This window comes from Heterodontus francisci, chromosome 28, assembly GCF_036365525.1.
Source record: "Heterodontus francisci isolate sHetFra1 chromosome 28, sHetFra1.hap1, whole genome shotgun sequence".
NCBI classification, from domain to species: Eukaryota; Metazoa; Chordata; class Chondrichthyes; order Heterodontiformes; family Heterodontidae; genus Heterodontus; species Heterodontus francisci.
In genome coordinates, this window is record NC_090398.1 from 10891002 (window position 1) to 10918482 (window position 27481).

Below are 27481 nucleotides of genomic sequence, written 5' to 3' on the forward strand. Positions count from 1 at the left end.
TTTAAACTATCAAAAAGCCTCATCATGTAGAATATATCCACTAACGCTCCTTTTATGATCCCCAGCTCGAGGTAGAGCAAGGACAATTTCTATTACAGAAAAGAAAATGATGGAAATATTCCACTATTCAGGCAGCAACTGTGGAAGGTGAAGCCGATCTCTCCTCATATGCACTCTATCAACTCCCCTCAGGATCGCGGATGCTACAACAAGATAAAGCCTGGATGTACCTGATTCAGCCCTGGTGTTTGATCAACTTTTATTATCGGGAGCCGTTCTATTACCGCGTCTTTGTCAATTTGAAATGTTTGTAATGTGTTAATGACTTCATGTTTCACTGTGCCCTTGGAAGCATCTTCTTCCTTGGTAAAGACAGACGCCAAAGTATTCATAATAGCGATAATATCGCTCGGAGACTTTGGGATGGCCTTAAACTTAGGTGTCAGTGTCTTTTCACTTCTCTTATTTGCTCTTTCAGTCACTCTCTCAAGGATGTATAAACAGCCGGAAAGTTGAATTGTTACGTTGAGTGAGACAGACCGACGAAAGATATAAGGTGAAAGTGCGTCCATTTGGACGACTGGAGATTATTTGCGTAATGAAAAGTGTGGGAGGCAGTGAATGCATGTGTGTGAGAGTAAAATGCGAGAAGCTGGTGCAGAAGATGGATCGTGTTGCACTGTTAGTTCTCAGCCACTGAAGGGCGCAGTGCGGGTTGAGTGCCTGAGCCTGGATAGCTCAGTCGGTAGAGCATCAGACTTTTAATCTGAGGGTCCAGGGTTCAAGTCCCTGTTCAGGCGCTCTTTGTTTTGTGCCTTTATCACAGTGGTGTTTGTGCAGTGTCCTCAAAAATTCAAAGCCATGTACTTTGGCTGTGGGGAGCCAAGACTCTGGCGGCCTTTTTCGTTGCAAGTATTGTCCATTCTGACCGGCAATTCTTTCAGTTGCAGCAAGACGTCTGCTTTGCTTGATCGCATCGTTTCAATCTTAAACAGGATTGCATCACCTCCGTCATCACTTTTTACCAGTTTTTACATACACAAATAAGGCAGTTGAACATCGTTGTTATTATTCTGATGTATTGTCACGCACCTGAAACGTTAACTCTATTTTTCTCGCCACACATGCTGCCAGACCTGCTTTGTCTTTTTTGCACTCTCGGTTTTGATTTCAGATTTCCACAATCCTCACTATTTCGCTTTTGTTCTTGTTATCCAGCTTTATTCTTCAAAATTTCCTTATCAATCATCAGCTTAGCAAATTAAAGTTTAATTCACTTCACGCGACAAATATCACTCCATTGCCCTTCAAAATCTCTTCGGGAAATGACATGCTTAAGTTGGTTTTGAAATAATAACAGGATTTCCCATGCTTTTCCTGCATTCAGAGAGACAAAAAAACTTACAGCACAGGGTGCCGTTCCACTCGTGATACCTGTGACGGTTCTTCGAATACGTGTGCGTCGTCATATATGCCAGCTCTGTTTTCCCTAAACCTTTACGTTCTTCAGGCTGCAGACCAAAGCACTTTGAAGATTACTTATGGTTCAACCTCCACCGTCATTTCAGACAGTGCACTGCAGATTCCAACAAAATGGGGGCATAAAACTAAGTGTTTCCACAGCTCGCCTCTGATTATTTTGCCAATCAACTTGAATCTGTGCCCATTTCTTTGCTGAAAGCTCTGCTACTGGACAGGTTCTCCTTCTTTAAACTATCAAAAAGCCTCATCATGTAGAATATATCCACTAACGCTCCTTTTATGATCCCCAGCTCGAGGTAGAGCAAGGACAATTTCTATTACAGAAAAGAAAATGATGGAAATATTCCACTATTCAGGCAGCATCTGTGGAAGGTGAAGCCGATCTCTCCTCGTATCCACTCTATCAACTCCCCTCAGGATCGCGTATGCTACAACAAGATAAAGCCTGGATGTACCTGATTCAGCCCTGGTGTTTGATCAACTTTTATTATCGGGAGCCGTTTTATTACCGCGTCTTTGTCAATTTGAAATGTTTGTAATGTGTTAATGACTTCATGTTTCACTGTGCCCTTGGAAGCATCTTCTTCCTTGGTAAAGACAGATGCCAAAGTATTCATAATAGCGATAATATCGCTCGGAGTCTTTGGGATGGCCTTAAACTTAGGTGTCAGTGTCTTTTCACTTCTCTTATTTGCTCTTTCAGTCGCTCTCTCAAGGATGTATAAACAGCCGGAAAGTTGAATTGTTACGTTGAGTGAGACAGACCGACGAAAGATATAAGGTGAAAGTGCGTCCAGTTGGACGACTGGAGATTATTTGCGTAATGAAAAGTGTGGGAGGCAGTGAATGCATGGGTGTGAGAGTAAAATGCGAGAAGCGAGTGCAGAAGATGGATCGTGTTGCACTGTTTGTTCTCAGCCACTGAAGGGCGAAGTGCGGGTTGAGTTTCCGAGCCAAGATAGCTCAGTCGGTAGAACATCAGACTTTTAATCTGAGGGTCCAGGGTTCAAGTCCCTGTTCAGGCGCTCTTTGTCTTGTGCCTTTATCACAGTGGTGTTTGTGCAGTGTCCTCAAAAATTCAAAACCATGTACTTTGGCTGTGGGGAGCCAAGACTCTGGCAGCCTTTTTCGTTGCAAGTTTTGTCCATTCTGACCGGCAATTCTTTCAGTTGCAGCAAGACGTCTGCTTTGCTTGATCGCATCGTTTCAATCTTAAACAGGATTGCATCACCTCCGTCATCACTTTTTAACAGTTTTTACATACACAAATAAGGCAGTTGAACATCGTTGTTATTATTCTGATGTATTGTCACGCACCTGAAACGTTAACTCTATTTTTCTCGCCACACATGCTGCCAGACCTGCTTTGTCTTTTTTGCACTCTCGGTTTTGATTTCAGATTTCCACAATCCTCACTATTTCGCTTTTGTTCTTGTTATCCAGCTTTATTCTTCAAAATTTCCTTATCAATCATCAGCTTAGCAAATTAAAGTTTAATTCACTTCACGCGACAAATATCACTCCATTGCCCTTCAAAATCTCTTCGGGAAATGACATGCTTAAGTTGGTTTTGAAATAATAACAGGATTTCCCATGCTTTTCCTGCATTCAGAGAGACAAAAAAACTTACAGCACAGGGTGCCGTTCCACTCGTGATACCTGTGACGGTTCTTCGAATACGTGTGCGTCGTCATATATGCCAGCTCTGTTTTCCCTAAACCTTTACGTTCTTCAGGCTGCAGACCAAAGCACTTTGAAGATTACTTATGGTTCAACCTCCACCGTCATTTCAGACAGTGCACTGCAGATTCCAACAAAATGGGGGCATAAAACTAAGTGTTTCCACAGCTCGCCTCTGATTATTTTGCCAATCAACTTGAATCTGTGCCCATTTCTTTGCTGAAAGCTCTGCCACTGGACAGGTTCTCCTTCTTTAAACTATCAAAAAGCCTCATCATGTAGAATATATCCACTAACGCTCCTTTTATGATCCCCAGCTCGAGGTAGAGCAAGGACAATTTCTATTACAGAAAAGAAAATGATGGAAATATTCCACTATTCAGGCAGCAACTGTGGAAGGTGAAGCCGATCTCTCCTCATATGCACTCTATCAACTCCCCTCAGGATCGCGTATGCTACAACAAGATAAAGCCTGGATGTACCTGATTCAGCCCTGGTGTTTGATCAACTTTTATTATCGGGAGCCGTTCTATTACCGCGTCTTTGTCAATTTGAAATGTTTGTAATGTGTTAATGACTTCATGTTTCACTGTGCCCTTGGAAGCATCTTCTTCCTTGGTAAAGACAGACGCCAAAGTATTCATAATAGCGATAATATCGCTCGGAGACTTTGGGATGGCCTTAAACTTAGGTGTCAGTGTCTTTTCACTTCTCTTATTTGCTCTTTCAGTCACTCTCTCAAGGATGTATAAACAGCCGGAAAGTTGAATTGTTACGTTGAGTGAGACAGACCGACGAAAGATATAAGGTGAAAGTGCGTCCATTTGGACGACTGGAGATTATTTGCGTAATGAAAAGTGTGGGAGGCAGTGAATGCATGTGTGTGAGAGTAAAATGCGAGAAGCTGGTGCAGAAGATGGATCGTGTTGCACTGTTAGTTCTCAGCCACTGAAGGGCGCAGTGCGGGTTGAGTGTCTGGGCCTGGATAGCTCAGTCGGTGGAGCATCAGACTTTTAATCTGAGGGTCCAGGGTTCAAGTCCCTGTTCAGGTGCTCTTTGTCTTGTGCCTTTATCACAGTGGTGTTTGTGCAGTGTCCTCAAAAATTCAAAACCATGTACTTTGGCTGTGGGGAGCCAAGACTCTGGCAGCCTTTTTCGTTGCAAGTATTGTCCATTCTGACCGGCAATTCTTTCAGTTGCAGCAAGACGTCTGCTTTGCTTGATCGCATCGTTTCAATCTTAAACAGGATTGCATCACCTCTGTCATCACTTTTTAACAGTTTTTACATACACAAATAAGGCAGTTGAACATCGTTGTTATTATTCTGATGTATTGTCACGCACCTGAAACGTTAACTCTATTTTTCTCGCCACACATGCTGCCAGACCTGCTTTGTCTTTTTTGCACTCTCGGTTTTGATTTCAGATTTCCACAATCCTCACTATTTCGCTTTTGTTCTTTTTATCCAGCTTTATTCTTCAAAATTTCCTTATCAATCATCAGCTTAGCAAATTAAAGTTTAATTCACTTCACGCGACAAATATCACTCCATTGCCCTTCAAAATCTCTTCGGGAAATGATATGCTTAAGTTGGTTTTGAAATAATAACAGGATTTCCCATGCTTTTCCTGCATTCACAGAGACAAAAAAACTTACAGCACAGGGTGCCGTTCCACTCGTGATACCTGTGACGGTTCTTCGAATACGTGTGCGTCGTCATATATGCCAGCTCTGTTTTCCCTAAACCTTTACGTTCTTCAGGCTGCAGACCAAAGCACTTTGAAGATTACTTATGGTTCAACCTCCACCGTCATTTCAGACAGTGCACTGCAGATTCCAACAAAATGGGGGCATAAAACTAAGTGTTTCCACAGGTCGCCTCTGATTATTTTGCCAATCAACTTGAATCTGTGCCCATTTCTTTGCTGAAAGCTCTGCCACTGGACAGGTTCTCCTTCTTTAAACTATCAAAAAGCCTCATCATGTAGAATATATCCACTAACGCTCCTTTTATGATCCCCAGCTCGAGGTAGAGCAAGGACAATTTCTATTACAGAAAAGAAAATGCTGGAAATATTCCACTATTCAGGCAGCATCTGTGGAAGGTGAAGCCGATCTCTCCTCGTATGCACTCTATCAACTCCCCTCAGGATCGCGTATGCTACAACAAGATAAAGCCTGGATGTACCTGATTCAGCCCTGGTGTTTGATCAACTTTTATTATCGGGAGCCGTTTTATTACCGCGTCTTTGTCAATTTGAAATGTTTGTAATGTGTTAATGACTTCATGTTTCACTGTGCCCTTGGAAGCATCTTCTTCCTTGGTAAAGACAGATGCCAAAGTATTCATAATAGCGATAATATCGCTCGGAGACTTTGGGATGGCCTTAAACTTAGGTGTCAGTGTCTTTTCACTTCTCTTATTTGCTCTTTCAGTCGCTCTCTCAAGGATGTATAAACAGCCGGAAAGTTGAATTGTTACGTTGAGTGAGACAGACCGACGAAAGATATAAGGTGAATGTGCGTCCATTTGGACGACTGGAGATTATTTGCGTAATGAAAAGTGTGGGAGGCAGTGAATGCATGGGTGTGAGAGTAAAATGCGAGAAGCTAGTGCAGAAGATGGATCGTGTTGCACTGTTAGTTCTCAGCCACTGAAGGGCGCAGTGCGGATTGAGTATCTGAGCCTGGATAGCTCAGTCGGTAGAGCAACAGACTTTTAATCTGAGGGTCCAGGGTTCAAGTCCCTGTTCAGGTGCTCTTTGTCTAATGCTTTTATCACAGTGGTGTTTGTGCAGTGTCCTCAAGAATTCAAAGCCATGTACTTTGTCTGTGGAGAGCCAAGACTCTGGCAGCCCTTTTCGTTGCAAGTTTTGTCCATTCTGACCGGCAATTCTTTCAGTTGCAGCAAGACGTCTGCTTTGCTTGATCGCATTGTTTCAATCTTAAACCGGATTGCATCACCTCCGTCATCACTTTTTAACAGTTTTTACATACACAAATAAGGCAGTTGAACATCGTTGTTATTATTCTGATGTATTGTCACGCACCTGAAACGTTAACTCTATTTTTCTCGGCACACATGCTGCCAGACCTGCTTTGTCTTTTTTGCACTCACGGTTTTGATTTCAGATTTCCACAATCCTCACTATTTCGCTTTTGTTCTTGTTATCCAGCTTTATTCTTCAAAATTTCCTTATCAATCATCAGCTTAGCAAATTAAAGTTTAATTCACTTCACGCGACAAATATCACTCCATTGCCCTTCAAAATCTCTTCGGGAAATGACATGCTTAAATTGGTTTTGAAATAATAACAGGATTTCCCATGCTTTTCCTGCATTCACAGAGACAAAAAAACTTACAGCACAGGGTGCCGTTCCATTCGTGATACCTGTGACGGTTCTTCGAATATGTGTGCGTCGTCATATATGCCAGCTCTGTTTTCCCTAAACCTTTACGTTCTTCAGGCTGCAGACCAAAGCACTTTGAAGATTACTTATGGTACAACCTCCACCGTCATTTCAGACAGTGCACTGCAGATTCCAACAAAATGGGGGCATAAAACTAAGTGTTTCCACAGGTCGCCTCTGATTATTTTGCCAATCAACTTGAATCTGTGCCCATTTCTTTGCTGAAAGCTCTGCCACTGGACAGGTTCTCCTTCTTTAAACTATCAAAAAGCCTCATCATGTAGAATATATCCACTAACGCTCCTTTTATGATCCCCAGCTCGAGGTAGAGCAAGGACAATTTCTATTACAGAAAAGAAAATGATGGAAATATTCCACTATTCAGGCAGCATCTGTGGAAGGTGAAGCCGATCTCTCCTCGTATGCACTCTATCAACTCCCCTCAGGATCGCATATGCTACAACAAGATAAAGCCTGGATGTACCTGATTCAGCCCTGGTGTTTGATCAACTTTTATTATCGGGAGCCGTTTTATTACCGCATCTTTGTCAATTTGAAATGTTTGTAATGTGTTAATGACTTCATGTTTCACTGTGCCCTTGGAAGCATCTTCTTCCTTGGTAAAGACAGATGCCAAAGTATTCATAATAGCGATAATATCGCTCGGAGACTTTGGGATGGCCTTAAACTTAGGTGTCAGTGTCTTTTCACTTCTCTTATTTGCTCTTTCAGTCGCTCTCTCAAGGATGTATAAACAGCCGGAAAGTTGAATTGTTACGTTGAGTGAGACAGACCGACGAAAGATATAAGGTGAAAGTGCGTCCATTTGGACGACTGGAGATTATTTGCGTAATGAAAAGTGTGGGAGGCAGTGAATGCATGTGTGTGAGAGTAAAATGCGAGAAGCTAGTGCAGAAGATGGATCGTGTTGCACTGTTAGTTCTCAGCCACTGAAGGGCGCAGTGTGGGCTGAGTATCTGAGCCTGGATAGCTCAGTCGGTAGAGCATCAGACTTTTAATCTGAGGGCCAGGGTTCAAGTCCCTGTTCAGGCGCTCTTTGTCTAATGCTTTTATCACAGTGGTGTTTGTGCAGTGTCCTCAAGAATTCAAAGCCATGTACTTTGTCTGTGGAGAGCCAAGACTCTGGCAGCCCTTTTCGTTGCAAGTTTTGTCCATTCTGACCGGCAATTCTTTCAGTTGCAGCAAGACGTCTGCTTTGCTTGATCGCATTGTTTCAATCTTAAACAGGATTGCATCACCTCCGTCATCACTTTTTAACAGTTTTTACATACACAAATAAGGCAGTTGAACATCGTTGTTATTATTCTGATGTATTGTCACGCACCTGAAACGTTTACTCTATTTTTCTCGCCACACATGCTGCCAGACCTGCTTTGTCTTTTTTGCACTCACGGTTTTGATTTCAGATTTCCACAATCCTCACTATTTCGCTTTTGTTCTTGTTATCCAGCTTTATTCTTCAAAATTTCCTTATCAATCATCAGCTTAGCAAATTAAAGTTTAATTCACTTCACGCGACAAATATCACTCCATTGCCCTTCAAAATCTCTTCGGGAAATGACATGCTTAAATTGGTTTTGAAATAATAACAGGATTTCCCATGCTTTTCCTGCATTCACAGAGACAAAAAAACTTACAGCACAGGGTGCCGTTCCACTCGTGATACCTGTGACGGTTCTTCGAATACGTGTGCGTCGTCATATATGCCAGCTCTGTTTTCCCTAAACCTTTACGTTCTTCAGGCTGCAGACCAAAGCACTTTGAAGATTACTTATGGTTCAACCTCCACCGTCATTTCAGACAGTGCACTGCAGATTCCAACAAAATGGGGGCATAAAACTAAGTGTTTCCACAGGGCGCCTCTGATTATTTTGCCAATCAACTTGAATCTGTGCCCATTTCTTTGCTGAAAGCTCTGCCACTGGACAGGTTCTCCTTCTTTAAACTATCAAAAAGCCTCATCATGTAGAATATATCCACTAACGCTCCTTTTATGATCCCCAGCTCGAGGTAGAGCAAGGACAATTTCTATTACAGAAAAGAAAATGATGGAAATATTCCACTATTCAGGTAGCATCTGTGGAAGGTGAAGCTGATCTCTCCTCGTATGCACTCTATCAACTCCCCTCAGGATCGCGTATGCTACAACAAGATGAAGCCTGGATGTACCTGATTCAGCCCTGGTGTTTGATCAACTTTTATTACCGCGAGCCGTTTTATTACCGCGTCTTTGTCAATTTGAAATGTTTGTAATGTGTTAATGACTTCATGTTTCACTGTGCCCTTGGAAGCATCTTCTTCCTTGGTAAAGACAGATGCCAAAGTATTCATAATAGCGATAATATCGCTCGGAGTCTTTGGGATGGCCTTAAACTTAGGTGTCAGTGTCTTTTCACTTCTCTTATTTGCTCTTTCAGACGCTCTCTCAAGGATGTAGAAACAGCCGGAAAGTTGAATTGTTACGTTGAGTGAGACAGACCGACGAAAGATATAAGGTGAAAGTGCGTCCATTTGGACGACCTGAATTATTTGCGTAATGAAAAGTGTGGGAGGCAGTGAATGCATGTGTGTGAGACTAACATGCGAGAAGCGAGTGCAGAAGATGGATCGTGTTGCACTGTTAGTTCTCAGCCACTGAAGGGCGCAGTGCGGGTTGAGTGTCTGAGCCTGGATAGCTCAGTCGGTAGAGCATCAGGCTTTTAATCTGAGGGTCCAGGGTTCAAGTCCCTGTTCTGGTGCTCTTTGTCTAATGCCTTTATCACAGTGGTGTTTGTGCAGTGTCCTCAAGAATTCAAAGCCATGCACTTTGGCTGTGGAGAGCCAAGACTCTGGCAGCCCTTTTCGTTGCAAGTTTTGTCCATTCTGACCGGCAATTCTTTCAGTTGCAGCAAGACGTCTGCTTTGCTTGATCGCATCGTTTCATTCTTAAACAGGATTGCATCACCTCCGTCATCACTTATTAACAGTTTTTACATTCACAAATAAGGCAGTTGAACATCGTTGTTATTATTCTGATGTATTGTCACGCACCTGAAACGTTAACTCTATTTTTCTCGCCACACATGCTGCCAGACCTGCTTTGTCTTTTTTGCACTCTCGGTTTTGATTTCAGATTTCCACAATCCTCACTATTTCGCTTTTGTTCTTGTTATTCAGCTTTATTCTTCAAAATTTCCTTATCAATCATCAGCTTAGCAAATTAAAGTTTAATTCACTTCACGCGACAAATATCACTCCATTGCCCTTCAAAATCTCTTCGGGAAATGATATGCTTAAGTTGGTTTTGAGATAATAACAGGATTTCCCATGCTTTTCCTGCATTCACAGAGACAAAAAAACTTACAGCACAGGGTGCCGTTCCACTCGTGATACCTGTGACGGTTCTTCGAATACGTGTGCGTCGTCATATATGCCAGCTCTGTTTTCCCTAAACCTTTACGTTCTTCAGGCTGCAGACCAAAGCACTTTGAAGATTACTTATGGTTCAACCTCCACCGTCATTTCAGACAGTGCACTGCAGATTCCAACAAAATGGGGGCATAAAACTAAGTGTTTCCACAGGTCGCCTCTGATTATTTTGCCAATCAACTTGAATCTGTGCCCATTTCTTTGCTGAAAGCTCTGCCACTGGATAGGTTCTCCTTCTTTAAACTATCAAAAAGCCTCATCATGTAGAATATATCCACTAACGCTCCTTTTATGATCCCCAGCTCGAGGTAGAGCAAGGACAATTTCTATTACAGAAAAGAAAATGATGGAAATATTCCACTATTCAGGCAGCATCTGTGGAAGGTGAAGCCGATCTCTCCTCGTATGCACTCTATCAACTCCCCTCAGGATCGCGTATGCTACAACAAGATAAAGCCTGGATGTACCTGATTCAGCCCTGGTGTTTGATCAACTTTTATTATCGGGAGCCGTTTTATTACCGCGTCTTTGTCAATTTGAAATGTTTGTAATGTGTTAATGACTTCATGTTTCACTGTGCCCTTGGAAGCATCTTCTTCCTTGGTAAAGACAGATGCCAAAGTATTCATAATAGCGATAATATCGCTCGGAGACTTTGGGATGGCCTTAAACTTAGGTGTCAGTGTCTTTTCACTTCTCTTATTTGCTCTTTCAGTCGCTCTCTCAAGGATGTATAAACAGCCGGAAAGTTGAATTGTTACGTTGAGTGAGACAGACCGACGAAAGATATAAGGTGAATGTGCGTCCATTTGGACGACTGGAGATTATTTGCGTAATGAAAAGTGTGGGAGGCAGTGAATGCATGGGTGTGAGAGTAAAATGCGAGAAGCTAGTGCAGAAGATGGATCGTGTTGCACTGTTAGTTCTCAGCCACTGAAGGGCGCAGTGCGGGTTGAGTATCTGAGCCTGGATAGCTCAGTCGGTAGAGCATCAGACTTTTAATCTGAGGGTCCAGGGTTCAAATCCCTGTTCATGTGCTATTTGTCTTGTGCCTTTATCACAGTGGTGTTTGTGCAGTGTCCTCAAGAATTCAAAACAATGTACTTTGGCTGTGGAGAGCCAAGACTCTGGCAGCCCTTTTCGTTGCAAGTTTTGTCCATTCTGACCGGCAATTCTTTCAGTTGCAGCAAGACGTCTGCTTTGCTTGATCGCATCGTTTCAATCTTAAACAGGATTGCATCACCTCCGTCATCACTTTTTAACAGTTTTTACATACACAAATAAGGCAGTTGAACATCGTTGTTATTATTCTGATGTATTGTCACGCACCTGAAACGTTAACTCTATTTTTCTCGCCACACATGCTGCCAGACCTGCTTTGTCTTTTTTGCACTCTCGGTTTTGATTTCAGATTTCCACAATCCTCACTATTTCGCTTTTGTTCTTGTTATCCAGCTTTATTCTTCAAAATTTCCTTATCGATCATCAGCTTAGGAAATTAAAGCTTAATTCACTTCACGCGACAAATATCACTCCATTGCCCTTCAAAATCACTTCGGGAAATGACATGCTTAAGTTGGTTTTGAAATAATAACAGGATTTCCCATGCTTTTCCTGCATTCACAGAGACAAAAAAACTTACAGCACAGGGTGCCGTTTCACTCGTGATACCTGTGACGGTTCTTCGAATACGTGTGCGTCGTCATATATGCCAGCTCTGTTTTCCCTAAACCTTTACGTTCTTCAGGCTGCAGACCAAAGCACTTTGAAGATTACTTATGGTTCAACCTCCACCGTCATTTCAGACAGTGCACTGCAGATTCCAACAAAATGGGGGCATAAAACTAAGTGTTTCCACAGCTCGCCTCTGATTATTTTGCCAATCAACTTGAATCTGTGCCCATTTCTTTGCTGAAAGCTCTGCCACTGGACAGGTTCTCCTTCTTTAAACTATCAGAAAGCCTCATCATGTAGAATATATCCACTAACACTCCTTTTATAATCCCCAGCTCGAGGTAGAGCAAGAACAATTTCTATTACAGAAAAGAAAATGATGGAAATATTCCACTATTCAGGCAGCATCTGTGGAAGGTGAAGCCGATCTCTCCTCGTATCCACTCTATCAACTCCCCTCAGGATCGCGTATGCTACAACAAGATAAAGCCTGGATGTACCTGATTCAGCCCTGGTGTTTGATCAACTTTTATTATCGGGAGCCGTTTTATTACCGCGTCTTTGTCAATTTGAAATGTTTGTAATGTGTTAATGACTTCATGTTTCACTGTGCCCTTGGAAGCATCTTCTTCCTTGGTAAAGACAGATGCCAAAGTATTCATAATAGCGATAATATCGCTCGGAGACTTTGGGATGGCCTTAAACTTAGGTGTCAATGTCTTTTCACTTCTCTTATTTGCTCTTTCAGTCGCTCTCTCAAGGATGTATAAACAGCCGGAAAGTTGAATTGTTACGTTGAGTGAGACAGACCGACGAAAGATATAAGGTGAAAGTGCGTCCATTTGGACGACTGGAGATTATTTGCGTAATGAAAAGTGTGGGAGGCAGTGAATGCATGGGTGTGAGAGTAAAATGCGAGAAGCTAGTGCAGAAGATGGATCGTGTTGCACTGTTAGTTCTCAGCCACTGAAGGGCGCAGTGCGGGTTGAGTGTCTGAGCCTAGATAGCTCAGTCGGTAGAGCATCAGACTTTTAATCTGAGGGCCAGGGTTCAAGTCCCTGTTCAGGCGCTCTTTGTCTTGTGCTTTTATCACAGTGGTGTTTGTGCAGTGTCCTCAAGAATTCCAAGCCATGTACTTTGGCTGTGGAGAGCCAAGACTCTGGCAGCCCTTTTCGTTGCAAGTTTTGTCCATTCTGACCGGCAATTCTTTCAGTTGCAGCAAGACGTCTGCTTTGCTTGATCGCATCGTTTCATTCTTAAACAGGATTGCATCACCTCCGTCATCACTTATTAACAGTTTTTACATTCACAAATAAGGCAGTTGAACATCGTTGTTATTATTCTGATGTATTGTCACGCACCTGAAACGTTAACTCTATTTTTCTCGCCACACATGCTGCCAGACCTGCTTTGTCTTTTTTGCACTCTCGGTTTTGATTTCAGATTTCCACAATCCTCACTATTTCGCTTTTGTTCTTGTTATCCAGCTTTATTCTTCAAAATTTCCTTATCAATCATCAGCTTAGCAAATTAAAGTTTAATTCACTTCACGCGACAAATATCACTCCATTGCCCTTCAAAATCTCTTCGGGAAATGATATGCTTAAGTTGGTTTTGAAATAATAACAGGATTTCCCATGCTTTTCCTGCATTCACAGAGACAAAAAAACTTACAGCACAGGGTGCCGTTCCACTCGTGATACCTGTGACGGTTCTTCGAATACGTGTGCGTCGTCATATATGCCAGCTCTGTTTTCCCTAAACCTTTACGTTCTTCAGGCTGCAGACCAAAGCACTTTGAAGATTACTTATGGTTCAACCTCCACCGTCATTTCAGACAGTGCACTGCAGATTCCAACAAAATGGGGGCATAAAACTAAGTGTTTCCACAGGTCGCCTCTGATTATTTTGCCAATCAACTTGAATCTGTGCCCATTTCTTTGCTGAAAGCTCTGCCACTGGACAGGTTCTCCTTCTTTAAACTATCAAAAAGCCTCATCATGTAGAATATATCCACTAACGCTCCTTTTATGATCCCCAGCTCGAGGTAGAGCAAGGACAATTTCTATTACAGAAAAGAAAATGCTGGAAATATTCCACTATTCAGGCAGCATCTGTGGAAGGTGAAGCCGATCTCTCCTCGTATGCACTCTATCAACTCCCCTCAGGATCGCGTATGCTACAACAAGATAAAGCCTGGATGTACCTGATTCAGCCCTGGTGTTTGATCAACTTTTATTATCGGGAGCCGTTTTATTACCGCGTCTTTGTCAATTTGAAATGTTTGTAATGTGTTAATGACTTCATGTTTCACTGTGCCCTTGGAAGCATCTTCTTCCTTGGTAAAGACAGATGCCAAAGTATTCATAATAGCGATAATATCGCTCGGAGACTTTGGGATGGCCTTAAACTTAGGTGTCAGTGTCTTTTCACTTCTCTTATTTGCTCTTTCAGTCGCTCTCTCAAGGATGTATAAACAGCCGGAAAGTTGAATTGTTACGTTGAGTGAGACAGACCGACGAAAGATATAAGGTGAAAGTGCGTCCATTTGGACGACTGGAGATTATTTGCGTAATGAAAAGTGTGGGAGGCAGTGAATGCATGTGTGTGAGAGTAAAATGCGAGAAGCCACTGCAGAAGATGGATCGTGTTGCACTGTTAGTTCTCAGCCACTGAAGGGCGCAGTGTGGGCTGAGTATCTGAGCCTGGATAGCTCAGTCGGTAGAGCATCAGACTTTTAATCTGAGGGCCAGGGTTCAAGTCCCTGTTCAGGCGCTCTTTGTCTTGTGCTTTTATCACAGTGGTGTTTGTGCAGTGTCCTCAAGAATTCCAAGCCATGTACTTTGGCTGTGGAGAGCCAAGACTCTGGCAGCCCTTTTCGTTGCAAGTTTTGTCCATTCTGACCGGCAATTCTTTCAGTTGCAGCAAGACGTCTGCTTTGCTTGATCGCATCGTTTCATTCTTAAACAGGATTGCATCACCTCCGTCATCACTTATTAACAGTTTTTACATTCACAAATAAGGCAGTTGAACATCGTTGTTATTATTCTGATGTATTGTCACGCACCTGAAACGTTAACTCTATTTTTCTCGCCACACATGCTGCCAGACCTGCTTTGTCTTTTTTGCACTCTCGGTTTTGATTTCAGATTTCCACAATCCTCACTATTTCGCTTTTGTTCTTGTTATCCAGCTTTATTCTTCAAAATTTCCTTATCAATCATCAGCTTAGCAAATTAAAGTTTAATTCACTTCACGCGACAAATATCACTCCATTGCCCTTCAAAATCTCTTCGGGAAATGATATGCTTAAGTTGGTTTTGAAATAATAACAGGATTTCCCATGCTTTTCCTGCATTCACAGAGACAAAAAAACTTACAGCACAGGGTGCCGTTCCACTCGTGATACCTGTGACGGTTCTTCGAATACGTGTGCGTCGTCATATATGCCAGCTCTGTTTCCCCTAAACCTTTACGTTCTTCAGGCTGCAGACCAAAGCACTTTGAAGATTACTTATGGTTCAACCTCCACCGTCATTTCAGACAGTGCACTGCAGATTCCAACAAAATGGGGGCATAAAACTAAGTGTTTCCACAGGTCGCCTCTGATTATTTTGCCAATCAACTTGAATCTGTGCCCATTTCTTTGCTGAAAGCTCTGCCACTGGACAGGTTCTCCTTCTTTAAACTATCAAAAAGCCTCATCATGTAGAATATATCCACTAACGCTCCTTTTATGATCCCCAGCTCGAGGTAGAGCAAGGACAATTTCTATTACAGAAAAGAAAATGCTGGAAATATTCCACTTTTCAGGCAGCATCTGTGGAAGGTGAAGCCGATCTCTCCTCGTATGCACTCTATCAACTCCCCTCAGGATCGCGTATGCTACAACAAGATAAAGCCTGGATGTACCTGATTCAGCCCTGGTGTTTGATCAACTTTTATTATCGGGAGCCGTTTTATTACCGCGTCTTTGTCAATTTGAAATGTTTGTAATGTGTTAATGACTTCATGTTTCACTGTGCCCTTGGAAGCATCTTCTTCCTTGGTAAAGACAGATGCCAAAGTATTCATAATAGCGATAATATCGCTCGGAGACTTTGGGATGGCCTTAAACTTAGGTGTCAGTGTCTTTTCACTTCTCTTATTTGCTCTTTCAGTCGCTCTCTCAAGGATGTATAAACAGCCGGAAAGTTGAATTGTTACGTTGAGTGAGACAGACCGACGAAAGATATAAGTTGAATGTGCGTCCATTTGGACGACTGGAGATTATTTGCGTAATGAAAAGTGTGGGAGGCAGTGAATGCATGGGTGTGAGAGTAAAATGCGAGAAGCTGGTGCAGAAGATGGATCGTGTTGCACTGTTAGTTCTCAGCCACTGAAGGGCGCAGTGTGGGCTGAGTATCTGAGCCTGGATAGCTCAGTCGGTAGAGCAACAGACTTTTAATCTGAGGGTCCAGGGTTCAAGTCCCTGTTCAGGTGCTCATTGTCTAATGCTTTTATCACAGTGGTGTTTGTGCAGTGTCCTCAAGAATTCAAAGCCATGTACTTTGTCTGTGGAGAGCCAAGAGTCTGGCAGCCCTTTTCGTTGCAAGTTTTGTCCATTCTGACCGGCAATTCTTTCAGTTGCAGCAAGACGTCTGCTTTGCTTGATCGCATTGTTTCAATCTTAAACAGGATTGCATCACCTCCGTCATCACTTTTTAACAGTTTTTACATACACAAATAAGGCAGTTGAACATCGTTGTTATTATTCTGATGTATTGTCACGCACCTGAAACGTTAACTCTATTTTTCTCGCCACACATGCTGCCAGACCTGCTTTGTCTTTTTTGCACTCACGGTTTTGATTTCAGATTTCCACAATCCTCACTATTTCGCTTTTGCTCTTGTTATCCAGCTTTATTCTTCAAAATTTCCTTATCAATCATCAGCTTAGCAAATTAAAGTTTAATTCACTTCACGCGACAAATATCACTCCATTGCCCTTCAAAATCTCTTCGGGAAATGACATGCTTAAATTGGTTTTGAAATAATAACAGGATTTCCCATGCTTTTCCTGCATTCACAGAGACAAAAAAACTTACAGCACAGGGTGCCGTTCCACTCGTGATACCTGTGACGGTTCTTCGAATACGTGTGCGTCGTCATATATGCCAGCTCTGTTTTCCCTAAACCTTTACGTTCTTCAGGCTGCAGACCAAAGCACTTTGAAGATTACTTATGGTTCAACCTCCACCGTCATTTCAGACAGTGCACTGCAGATTCCAACAAAATGGGGGCATAAAACTAAGTGTTTCCACAGGTCGCCTCTGATTATTTTGCCAATCAACTTGAATCTGTGCCCATTTCTTTGCTGAAAGCTCTGCCACTGGACAGGTTCTCCTTCTTTAAACTATCAAAAAGCCTCATCATGTAGAATATATCCACTAACGCTCCTTTTATGATCCCCAGCTCGAGGTAGAGCAAGGACAATTTCTATTACAGAAAAGAAAATGATGGAAATATTCCACTATTCAGGCAGCATCTGTGGAAGGTGAAGCCGATCTCTCCTCGTATGCACTCTATCAACTCCCCTCAGGATCGCGTATGCTACAACAAGATAAAGCCTGGATGTACCTGATTCAGCCCTGGTGTTTGATCAACTTTTATTATCGGGAGCCGTTTTATTACCGCGTCTTTGTCAATTTGAAATGTTTGTAATGTGTTAATGACTTCATGTTTCACTGTGCCCTTGGAAGCATCTTCTTCCTTGGTAAAGACAGATGCCAAAGTATTCATAATAGCGATAATATCGCTCGGAGAATTTGGGCTGGCCTTAAACTTAGGTGTCAGTGTCTTTTCACTTCTCTTATTTGCTCTTTCAGTCGCTCTCTCAAGGATGTATAAACAGCCGGAAAGTTGAATTGTTACGTTGAGTGAGACAGACCGACGAAAGATATAAGGTGAAAGTGCGTCCATTTGGACGACTGGAGATTATTTGCGTAATGAAAAGTGTGGGAGGCAGTGAATGCATGTGTGTGAGAGTAAAATGCGAGAAGCTAGTGCAGAAGATGGATCGTGTTGCACTGTTAGTTCTCAGCCACTGAAGGGCGCAGTGCGGGTTGAGTGCCTGAGCCTGGATAGTTCAGTCGGTAGAGCATCAGACTTTTAATCTGAGGGTCCAGGGTTCAAGTCCCTGTTCAGGCGTTCTTTGTCTAATGCCTTTATCACAGTGGTGTTTGTGCAGTGTCCTCAAGAATTCAAAGCCATGTACTTTGGCTGTGGAGAGCCAAGACTCTGGCAGCCCTTTTCGTTGCAAGTTTTGTCCATTCTGACCGGCAGTTCTTTCAGTTGCAGCAAGACGTCTGCTTTGCTTGATCGCATCGTTTCAATCTTAAACAGGATTGCATCACCTCCGTCATCACTTTTTACCAGTTTTTACATACACAAATAAGGCAGTTGAACATCGTTGTTATTATTCTGATGTATTGTCACGCACCTGAAACGTTAACTCTATTTTTCTCGCCACACATGCTGCCAGACCTGCTTTGTCTTTTTTGCACTCTCGGTTTTGATTTCAGATTTCCACAATCCTCACTATTTCGCTTTTGTTCTTGTTATCCAGCTTTATTCTTCAAAATTTCCTTATCAATCATCAGCTTAGCAAATTAAAGTTTAATTCACTTCACGCGACAAATATCACTCCATTGCCCTTCAAAATCTCTTCGGGAAATGACATGCTTAAGTTGGTTTTGAAATAATAACAGGATTTCCCATGCTTTTCCTGCATTCACAGAGACAAAAAAACTTACAGCACAGGGTGCCGTTCCACTCGTGATACCTGTGACGGTTCTTCGAATATGTGTGCGTCGTCATATATGCCAGCTCTGTTTTCCCTAAACCTTTACGTTCTTCAGGCTGCAGACCAAAGCACTTTGAAGATTACTTATGGTTCAACCTCCACCGTCATTTCAGACAGTGCACTGCAGATTCCAACAAAATGGGGGCATAAAACTAAGTGTTTCCACAGGTCGCCTCTGATTATTTTGCCAATCAACTTGAATCTGTGCCCATTTCTTTGCTGAAAGCTCTGCCACTGGACAGGTTCTCCTTCTTTAAACTATCAAAAAGGCTCATCATGTAGAATATATCCGCTAACGCTCCTTTTATGATCCCCAGCTCGAGGTAGAGCAAGGACAATTTCTATTACAGAAAAGAAAATGATGGAAATATTCCACTATTCAGGCAGCATCTGTGGAAGGTGAAGCCGATCTCTCCTCGTATGCACTCTATCAACTCCCCTCAGGATCGCGTATGCTACAACAAGATAAAGCCTGGATGTACCTGATTCAGCCCTGGTGTTTGATCAACTTTTATTATCGGGAGCCGTTTTATTACCGCGTCTTTGTCAATTTGAAATGTTTGTAATGTGTTAATGACTTCATGTTTCACTGTGCCCTTGGAAGCATCTTCTTCCTTGGTAAAGACAGATGCCAAAGTATTCATAATAGCGATAATATCGCTCGGAGAATTTGGGCTGGCCTTAAACTTAGGTGTCAGTGTCTTTTCACTTCTCTTATTTGCTCTTTCAGTCGCTCTCTCAAGGATGTATAAACAGCCGGAAAGTTGAATTGTTACGTTGAGTGAGACAGACCGACGAAAGATATAAGGTGAAAGTGCGTCCATTTGGACGACTGGAGATTATTTGCGTAATGAAAAGTGTGGGAGGCAGTGAATGCATGTGTGTGAGAGTAAAATGCGAGAAGCCAGTGCAGAAGATGGATCGTGTTGCACTGTTAGTTCTCAGCCACTGAAGGGCGCAGTGCGGGTTGAGTGCCTGAGCCTGGATAGTTCAGTCGGTAGAGCATCAGACTCTTAATCTGAGGGTCCAGGGTTCAAGTCCCTGTTCAGGCGTTCTTTGTCTAATCCCTTTATCACAGTGGTGTTTGTGCAGTGTCCTCAAGAATTCAAAGCCATGTACTTTGGCTGTGGAGAGCCAAGACTCTGGCAGCCCTTTTCGTTGCAAGTTTTGTCCATTCTGACCGGCAGTTCTTTCAGTTGCAGCAAGACGTCTGCTTTGCTTGATCGCATCGTTTCAATCTTAAACAGGATTGCATCACCTCCGTCATCACTTTTTACCAGTTTTTACATACACAAATAAGGCAGTTGAACATCGTTGTTATTATTCTGATGTATTGTCACGCACCTGAAACGTTAACTCTATTTTTCTCGCCACACATGCTGCCAGACCTGCTTTGTCTTTTTTGCACTCTCGGTTTTGATTTCAGATTTCCACAATCCTCACTATTTCGCTTTTGTTCTTGTTATCCAGCTTTATTCTTCAAAATTTCCTTATCAATCATCAGCTTAGCAAATTAAAGTTTAATTCACTTCACGCGACAAATATCACTCCATTGCCCTTCAAAATCTCTTCGGGAAATGACATGCTTAAGTTGGTTTTGAAATAATAACAGGATTTCCCATGCTTTTCCTGCATTCACAGAGACAAAAAAACTTACAGCACAGGGTGCCGTTCCACTCGTGATACCTGTGACGGTTCTTCGAATACGTGTGCGTCGTCATATATGCCAGCTCTGTTTTCCCTAAACCTTTACGTTCTTCAGGCTGCAGACCAAAGCACTTTGAAGATTACTTATGGTTCAACCTCCACCGTCATTTCAGACAGTGCACTGCAGATTCCAACAAAATGGGGGCATAAAACTAAGTGTTTCCACAGCTCGCCTCTGATTATTTTGCCAATCAACTTGAATCTGTGCCCATTTCTTTGCTGAAAGCTCTGCCACTGGACAGGCTCTCCTTCTTTAAACTATCAAAAAGCCTCATCATGTAGAAGATATCCACTAACGCTCCTTTTATGATCCCCAGCTCGAGGTAGAGCAAGGACAATTTCTATTACAGAAAAGAAAATGATGGAAATATTCCACTATTCAGGCAGCATCTGTGGAAGGTGAAGCCGATCTCTCCTCGTATCCACTCTATCAACTCCCCTCAGGATCGCGTATGCTACAACAAGATAAAGCCTGGATGTACCTGATTCAGCCCTGGTGTTTGATCAACTTTTATTATCGGGAGCCGTTTTATTACCGCGAGCCGTTTTATTACCGCGTCTTTGACAATTTGAAATGTTTGTAATGTGTTAATGACTTCATGTTTCACTGTGCCCTTGGAAGCATCTTCTTCCTTGGTAAAGACAGATGCCAAAGTATTCATAATAGCGATAATATCGCTCGGAGACTTTGGGATGGCCTTAAACTTAGGTGTCAGTGTCTTTTCACTTCTCTTATTTGCTCTTTCAGTCGCTCTCTCAAGGATGTATAAACAGCCGGAAAGTTGAATTGTTACGTTGAGTGAGACAGACCGACGAAAGATATAAGCTGACAGTGCGTCCATTTGGACGACTGGAGATTATTTGCGTAATGAAAAGTGTGGGAGGCAGTGAATGCATGTGTGTGAGAGTAAAATGCGAGAAGCCACTGCAGAAGATGGATCGTGTTGCACTGTTAGTTCTCAGCCACTGAAGGGCGCAGTGCGGGTTGAGTGCCTGAGCCTGGATAGCTCAGTCGGTAGAGCATCAGACTTTTAATCTGAGGGTCCAGGGTTCAAGTCCCTGTTCAGGTGCTCTTTGTCAAATGCCTTCATCACTGTGGTGTTTGTGCAGTGTCCTCAAGAATTCAAAGCCATGTACTTTGGCTGTGGAGAGCCAAGACTCTGGCAGCCCTTTTCGTTGCAAGTTTTGTCCATTCTGACCGGCAATTCTTTCAGTTGCAGCAAGACGTCTGCTTTGCTTGATCGCATCGTTTCATTCTTAAACAGGATTGCATCACCTCCGTCATCACTTTTTAACAGTTTTTACATACACAAATAAGGCAGTTGAACATCGTTGTTATTATTCTGATGCATTGTCACGCACCTGAAACGTTAACTCTATTTTTCTCGCCACACATGCTGCCAGACCTGCTTTGTCTTTTTTGCACTCTCGGTTTTGATTTCAGATTTCCACAATCCTCACTATTTCGCTTTTGTTCTTGTTATCCAGCTTTATTCTTCAAAATTTCCTTATCAATCATCAGCTTAGCAAATTAAAGTTTAATTCACATCACGCGACAAATATCACTCCATTGCCCTTCAAAATCTCTTCGGGAAATGACATGCTTAAGTTGGTTTTGAAATAATAACAGGATTTCCCATGCTTTTCCTGCATTCACAGAGACAAAAAAACTTACAGCACAGGGTGCCGTTCCACTCGTGATACCTGTGACGGTTCTTCGAATACGTGTGCGTCGTCATATATGCCAGCTCTGTTTTCCCTAAACCTTTACGTTCTTCAGGCTGCAGACCAAAGCACTTTGAAGATTACTTATGGTTCAACCTCCACCGTCATTTCAGACAGTGCACTGCAGATTCCAACAAAATGGGGGCATAAAACTAAGTGTTTCCACAGCTCGCCTCTGATTATTTAGCCAATCAACTTGAATCTGTGCCCATTTCTTTGCTGAAAGCTCTGCCACTGGACAGGTTCTCCTTCTTTAAACTATCAAAAAGCCTCATCATGTAGAATATATCCGCTAACGCTCCTTTTATGATCCCCAGCTCGAGGTAGAGCAAGGACAATTTCTATTACAGAAAAGAAAATGATGGAAATATTCCACTATTCAGGCAGCATCTGTGGAAGGTGAAGCCGATCTCTCCTCGTATGCACTCTATCAACTCCCCTCAGGATCGCGTATGCTACAACAAGATAAAGCCTGGATGTACCTGATTCAGCCCTGGTGTTTGATCAACTTTTATTATCGGGAGCCGTTTTATTACCGCGTCTTTGTCAATTTGAAATGTTTGTAATGTGTTAATGACTTCATGTTTCACTGTGCCCTTGGAAGCATCTTCTTCCTTGGTAAAGACAGATGCCAAAGTATTCATAATAGCGATAATATCGCTCGGAGACTTTGGGATGGCCTTAAACTTAGGTGTCAGTGTCTTTTCACTTCTCTTATTTGCTCTTTCAGTCGCTCTCTCAAGGATGTATAAACAGCCGGAAAGTTGAATTGTTACGTTGAGTGAGACAGACCGACGAAAGATATAAGGTGAAAGTGCGTCCATTTGGACGACTGGAGATTATTTGCGTAATGAAAAGTGTGGGAGGCAGTGAATGCATGTGTGTGAGAGTAAAATGCGAGAAGCTAGTGCAGAAGATGGATCGTGTTGCACTGTTAGTTCTCAGCCACTGAAGGGCGCAGTGCGGGTTGAGTGCCTGAGCCTGGATAGTTCAGTCGGTAGAGCATCAGACTTTTAATCTGAGGGTCCAGGGTTCAAGTCCCTGTTCAGGCGTTCTTTGTCTAATGCTTTTATCACAGTGGTGTTTGTGCAGTGTCCTCAAGAATTCAAAGCCATGTACTTTGGCTGTGGAGAGCCAAGACTCTGGCAGCCCTTTTCGCTGCAAGTTTTGTCCATTCTGACCGGCAGTTCTTTCAGTTGCAGCAAGACGTCTGCTTTGCTTGATCGCATCGTTTCAATCTTAAACAGGATTGCATCACCTCCGTCATCACTTTTTACCAGTTTTTACATACACAAATAAGGCAGTTGAACATCGTTGTTATTATTCTGATGTATTGTCACGCACCTGAAACGTTAACTCTATTTTTCTCGCCACACATGCTGCCAGACCTGCTTTGTCTTTTTTGCACTCTCGGTTTTGATTTCAGATTTCCACAATCCTCACTATTTCGCTTTTGTTCTTGTTATCCAGCTTTATTCTTCAAAATTTCCTTATCAATCATCAGCTTAGCAAATTAAAGTTTAATTCACTTCACGCGACAAATATCACTCCATTGCCCTTCAAAATCTCTTCGGGAAATGACATGCTTAAGTTGGTTTTGAAATAATAACAGGATTTCCCATGCTTTTCCTGCATTCACAGAGACAAAAAAACTTACAGCACAGGGTGCCGTTCCACTCGTGATACCTGTGACGGTTCTTCGAATACGTGTGCGTCGTCATATATGCCAGCTCTGTTTTCCCTAAACCTTTACGTTCTTCAGGCTGCAGACCAAAGCACTTTGAAGATTACTTATGGTTCAACCTCCACCGTCATTTCAGACAGTGCACTGCAGATTCCAACAAAATGGGGGCATAAAACTAAGTGTTTCCACAGCTCGCCTCTGATTATTTTGCCAATCAACTTGAATCTGTGCCCATTTCTTTGCTGAAAGCTCTGCCACTGGACAGGTTCTCCTTCTTTAAACTATCAAAAAGGCTCATCATGTAGAATATATCCGCTAACGCTCCTTTTATGATCCCCAGCTCGAGGTAGAGCAAGGACAATTTCTATTACAGAAAAGAAAATGATGGAAATATTCCACTATTCAGGCAGCATCTGTGGAAGGTGAAGCCGATCTCTCCTCGTATGCACTCTATCAACTCCCCTCAGGATCGCGTATGCTACAACAAGATAAAGCCTGGATGTACCTGATTCAGCCCTGGTGTTTGATCAACTTTTATTATCGGGAGCCGTTTTATTACCGCGTCTTTGTCAATTTGAAATGTTTGTAATGTGTTAATGACTTCATGTTTCACTGTGCCCTTGGAAGCATCTTCTTCCTTGGTAAAGACAGATGCCAAAGTATTCATAATAGCGATAATATCGCTCGGAGAATTTGGGCTGGCCTTAAACTTAGGTGTCAGTGTCTTTTCACTTCTCTTATTTGCTCTTTCAGTCGCTCTCTCAAGGATGTATAAACAGCCGGAAAGTTGAATTGTTACGTTGAGTGAGACAGACCGACGAAAGATATAAGGTGAAAGTGCGTCCATTTGGACGACTGGAGATTATTTGCGTAATGAAAAGTGTGGGAGGCAGTGAATGCATGTGTGTGAGAGTAAAATGCGAGAAGCTAGTGCAGAAGATGGATCGTGTTGCACTGTTAGTTCTCAGCCACTGAAGGGCGCAGTGCGGGTTGAGTGGCTGAGCCTGGATAGTTCAGTCGGTAGAACATCAGACTTTTAATCTGAGGGTCCAGGGTTCAAGTCCCTGTTCAGGCGTTCTTTGTCTAATGCCTTTATCACAGTGGTGTTTGTGCAGTGTCCTCAAGAATTCAAAGCCATGTACTTTGGCTGTGGAGAGCCAAGACTCTGGCAGCCCTTTTCGTTGCAAGTTTTGTCCATTCTGACCGGCAGTTCTTTCAGTTGCAGCAAGACGTCTGCTTTGCTTGATCGCATCGTTTCAATCTTAAACAGGATTGCATCACCTCCGTCATCACTTTTTACCAGTTTTTACATACACAAATAAGGCAGTTGAACATCGTTGTTATTATTCTGATGTATTGTCACGCACCTGAAACGTTAACTCTATTTTTCTCGCCACACATGCTGCCAGACCTGCTTTGTCTTTTTTGCACTCTCGGTTTTGATTTCAGATTTCCACAATCCTCACTATTTCGCTTTTGTTCTTGTTATCCAGCTTTATTCTTCAAAATTTCCTTATCAATCATCAGCTTAGCAAATTAAAGTTTAATTCACTTCACGCGACAAATATCACTCCATTGCCCTTCAAAATCTCTTCGGGAAATGACATGCTTAAGTTGGTTTTGAAATAATAACAGGATTTCCCATGCTTTTCCTGCATTCACAGAGACAAAAAAACTTACAGCACAGGGTGCCGTTCCACTCGTGATACCTGTGACGGTTCTTCGAATATGTGTGCGTCGTCATATATGCCAGCTCTGTTTTCCCTAAACCTTTACGTTCTTCAGGCTGCAGACCAAAGCACTTTGAAGATTACTTATGGTTCAACCTCCACCGTCATTTCAGACAGTGCACTGCAGATTCCAACAAAATGGGGGCATAAAACTAAGTGTTTCCACAGCTCGCCTCTGATTATTTTGCCAATCAACTTGAATCTGTGCCCATTTCTTTGCTGAAAGCTCTGCCACTGGACAGGCTCTCCTTCTTTAAACTATCAAAAAGCCTCATCATGTAGAAGATATCCACTAACGCTCCTTTTATGATCCCCAGCTCGAGGTAGAGCAAGGACAATTTCTATTACAGAAAAGAAAATGATGGAAATATTCCACTATTCAGGCAGCATCTGTGGAAGGTGAAGCCGATCTCTCCTCGTATGCACTCTATCAACTCCCCTCAGGATCGCGTATGCTACAACAAGATAAAGCCTGGATGTACCTGATTCAGCCCTGGTGTTTGATCAACTTTTATTATCGGGAGCCGTTTTATTACCGCGTCTTTGTCAATTTGAAATGTTTGTAATGTGTTAATGACTTCATGTTTCACTGTGCCCTTGGAAGCATCTTCTTCCTTGGTAAAGACAGATGCCAAAGTATTCATAATAGCGATAATATCGCTCGGAGACTTTGGGATGGCCTTAAACTTAGGTATCAGTGTCTTTTCACTTCTCTTATTTGCTCTTTCAGTCGCTCTCTCAAGGATGTATAAACAGCCGGAAAGTTGAATTGTTACGTTGAGTGAGACAGACCGACGAAAGATATAAGGTGAAAGTGCGTCCATTTGGACGACTGGAGATTATTTGCGTAATGAAAAGTGTGGGAGGCAGTGAATGCATGTGTGTGAGAGTAAAATGCGAGAAGCTAGTGCAGAAGATGGATCGTGTTGCACTGTTAGTTCTCAGCCACTGAAGGGCGCAGTGCGGGTTGAGTGCCTGAGCCTGGATAGTTCAGTCGGTAGAGCATCAGACTTTTAATCTGAGGGTCCAGGGTTTAAGTCCCTGTTCAGGCGTTCTTTGTCTAATGCTTTTATCACAGTGGTGTTTGTGCAGTGTCCTCAAGAATTCAAAGCCATGTACTTTGGCTGTGGAGAGCCAAGACTCTGGCAGCCCTTTTCGTTGCAAGTTTTGTCCATTCTGACCGGCAGTTCTTTCAGTTGCAGCAAGACGTCTGCTTTGCTTGATCGCATCGTTTCAATCTTAAACAGGATTGCATCACCTCCGTCATCACTTTTTAACAGTTTTTACATACACAAATAAGGCAGTTGAACATCGTTGTTATTATTCTGATGTATTGTCACGCACCTGAAACGTTAACTCTATTTTTCTCGCCACACATGCTGCCAGACCTGCTTTGTCTTTTTTGCACTCTCGGTTTTGATTTCAGATTTCCACAATCCTCACTATTTCGCTTTTGTTCTTGTTATCCAGCTTTATTCTTCAAAATTTCCTTATCAATCATCAGCTTAGCAAATTAAAGTTTAATTCACTTCACGCGACAAATATCACTCCATTGCCCTTCAAAATCTCTTCGGGAAATGACATGCTTAAGTTGGTTTTGAAATAATAACAGGATTTCCCATGCTTTTCCTGCATTCAGAGAGACAAAAAAACTTACAGCACAGGGTGCCGTTCCACTCGTGATACCTGTGACGGTTCTTCGAATACGTGTGCGTCGTCATATATGCCAGCTCTGTTTTCCCTAAACCTTTACGTTCTTCAGGCTGCAGACCAAAGCACTTTGAAGATTACTTATGGTTCAACCTCCACCGTCATTTCAGACAGTGCACTGCAGATTCCAACAAAATGGGGGCATAAAATTAAGTGTTTCCACAGCTCGCCTCTGATTATTTTGCCAATCAACTTGAATCTGTGCCCATTTCTTTGCTGAAAGCTCTGCCACTGGACAGGTTCTCCTTCTTTAAACTATCAAAAAGCCTCATCATGTAGAATATATCCACTAACGCTCCTTTTATGATCCCCAGCTCGAGGTAGAGCAAGGACAATTTCTATTACAGAAAAGAAAATGATGGAAATATTCCACTATTCAGGCAGCAACTGTGGAAGGTGAAGCC

The 27481-nt window shown here is 42.5% G+C and overlaps 16 non-coding genes across 16 annotated transcripts; all 16 read left to right on the forward strand.

The window, feature by feature from the left end:
- Positions 1 to 727: 727 nt before the first annotated feature.
- On the forward strand, positions 728 to 800 carry trnak-uuu (transfer RNA lysine (anticodon UUU)). Its single transcript has one exon. It is a non-coding gene; the product is annotated as a tRNA-Lys (tRNA).
- A 1634-nt stretch (positions 801 to 2434) lies between these two features.
- On the forward strand, positions 2435 to 2507 carry trnak-uuu (transfer RNA lysine (anticodon UUU)). Its single transcript has one exon. It is a non-coding gene; the product is annotated as a tRNA-Lys (tRNA).
- Positions 2508 to 4141: 1634 nt separating this feature from the next.
- Positions 4142 to 4214, forward strand: trnak-uuu (transfer RNA lysine (anticodon UUU)). Its single transcript has one exon. It is a non-coding gene; the product is annotated as a tRNA-Lys (tRNA).
- A 1634-nt stretch (positions 4215 to 5848) lies between these two features.
- Positions 5849 to 5921, forward strand: trnak-uuu (transfer RNA lysine (anticodon UUU)). Its single transcript has one exon. It is a non-coding gene; the product is annotated as a tRNA-Lys (tRNA).
- A 1634-nt stretch (positions 5922 to 7555) lies between these two features.
- Positions 7556 to 7627, forward strand: trnak-uuu (transfer RNA lysine (anticodon UUU)). The gene has a single exon. It is a non-coding gene; the product is annotated as a tRNA-Lys (tRNA).
- Positions 7628 to 9260: 1633 nt separating this feature from the next.
- On the forward strand, positions 9261 to 9333 carry trnak-uuu (transfer RNA lysine (anticodon UUU)). Its single transcript has one exon. It is a non-coding gene; the product is annotated as a tRNA-Lys (tRNA).
- A 1634-nt stretch (positions 9334 to 10967) lies between these two features.
- Positions 10968 to 11040, forward strand: trnak-uuu (transfer RNA lysine (anticodon UUU)). The gene has a single exon. It is a non-coding gene; the product is annotated as a tRNA-Lys (tRNA).
- Positions 11041 to 12674: 1634 nt separating this feature from the next.
- On the forward strand, positions 12675 to 12746 carry trnak-uuu (transfer RNA lysine (anticodon UUU)). Its single transcript has one exon. It is a non-coding gene; the product is annotated as a tRNA-Lys (tRNA).
- A 1634-nt stretch (positions 12747 to 14380) lies between these two features.
- trnak-uuu (transfer RNA lysine (anticodon UUU)) lies at positions 14381 to 14452 on the forward strand. Its single transcript has one exon. It is a non-coding gene; the product is annotated as a tRNA-Lys (tRNA).
- Positions 14453 to 16086: 1634 nt separating this feature from the next.
- On the forward strand, positions 16087 to 16159 carry trnak-uuu (transfer RNA lysine (anticodon UUU)). The gene has a single exon. It is a non-coding gene; the product is annotated as a tRNA-Lys (tRNA).
- Positions 16160 to 17793: 1634 nt separating this feature from the next.
- On the forward strand, positions 17794 to 17866 carry trnak-uuu (transfer RNA lysine (anticodon UUU)). Its single transcript has one exon. It is a non-coding gene; the product is annotated as a tRNA-Lys (tRNA).
- A 1634-nt stretch (positions 17867 to 19500) lies between these two features.
- trnak-cuu (transfer RNA lysine (anticodon CUU)) lies at positions 19501 to 19573 on the forward strand. Its single transcript has one exon. It is a non-coding gene; the product is annotated as a tRNA-Lys (tRNA).
- A 1652-nt stretch (positions 19574 to 21225) lies between these two features.
- On the forward strand, positions 21226 to 21298 carry trnak-uuu (transfer RNA lysine (anticodon UUU)). The gene has a single exon. It is a non-coding gene; the product is annotated as a tRNA-Lys (tRNA).
- A 1634-nt stretch (positions 21299 to 22932) lies between these two features.
- On the forward strand, positions 22933 to 23005 carry trnak-uuu (transfer RNA lysine (anticodon UUU)). The gene has a single exon. It is a non-coding gene; the product is annotated as a tRNA-Lys (tRNA).
- A 1634-nt stretch (positions 23006 to 24639) lies between these two features.
- Positions 24640 to 24712, forward strand: trnak-uuu (transfer RNA lysine (anticodon UUU)). The gene has a single exon. It is a non-coding gene; the product is annotated as a tRNA-Lys (tRNA).
- A 1634-nt stretch (positions 24713 to 26346) lies between these two features.
- Positions 26347 to 26419, forward strand: trnak-uuu (transfer RNA lysine (anticodon UUU)). The gene has a single exon. It is a non-coding gene; the product is annotated as a tRNA-Lys (tRNA).
- The last annotated feature ends 1062 nt before the right edge of the window (positions 26420 to 27481 follow it).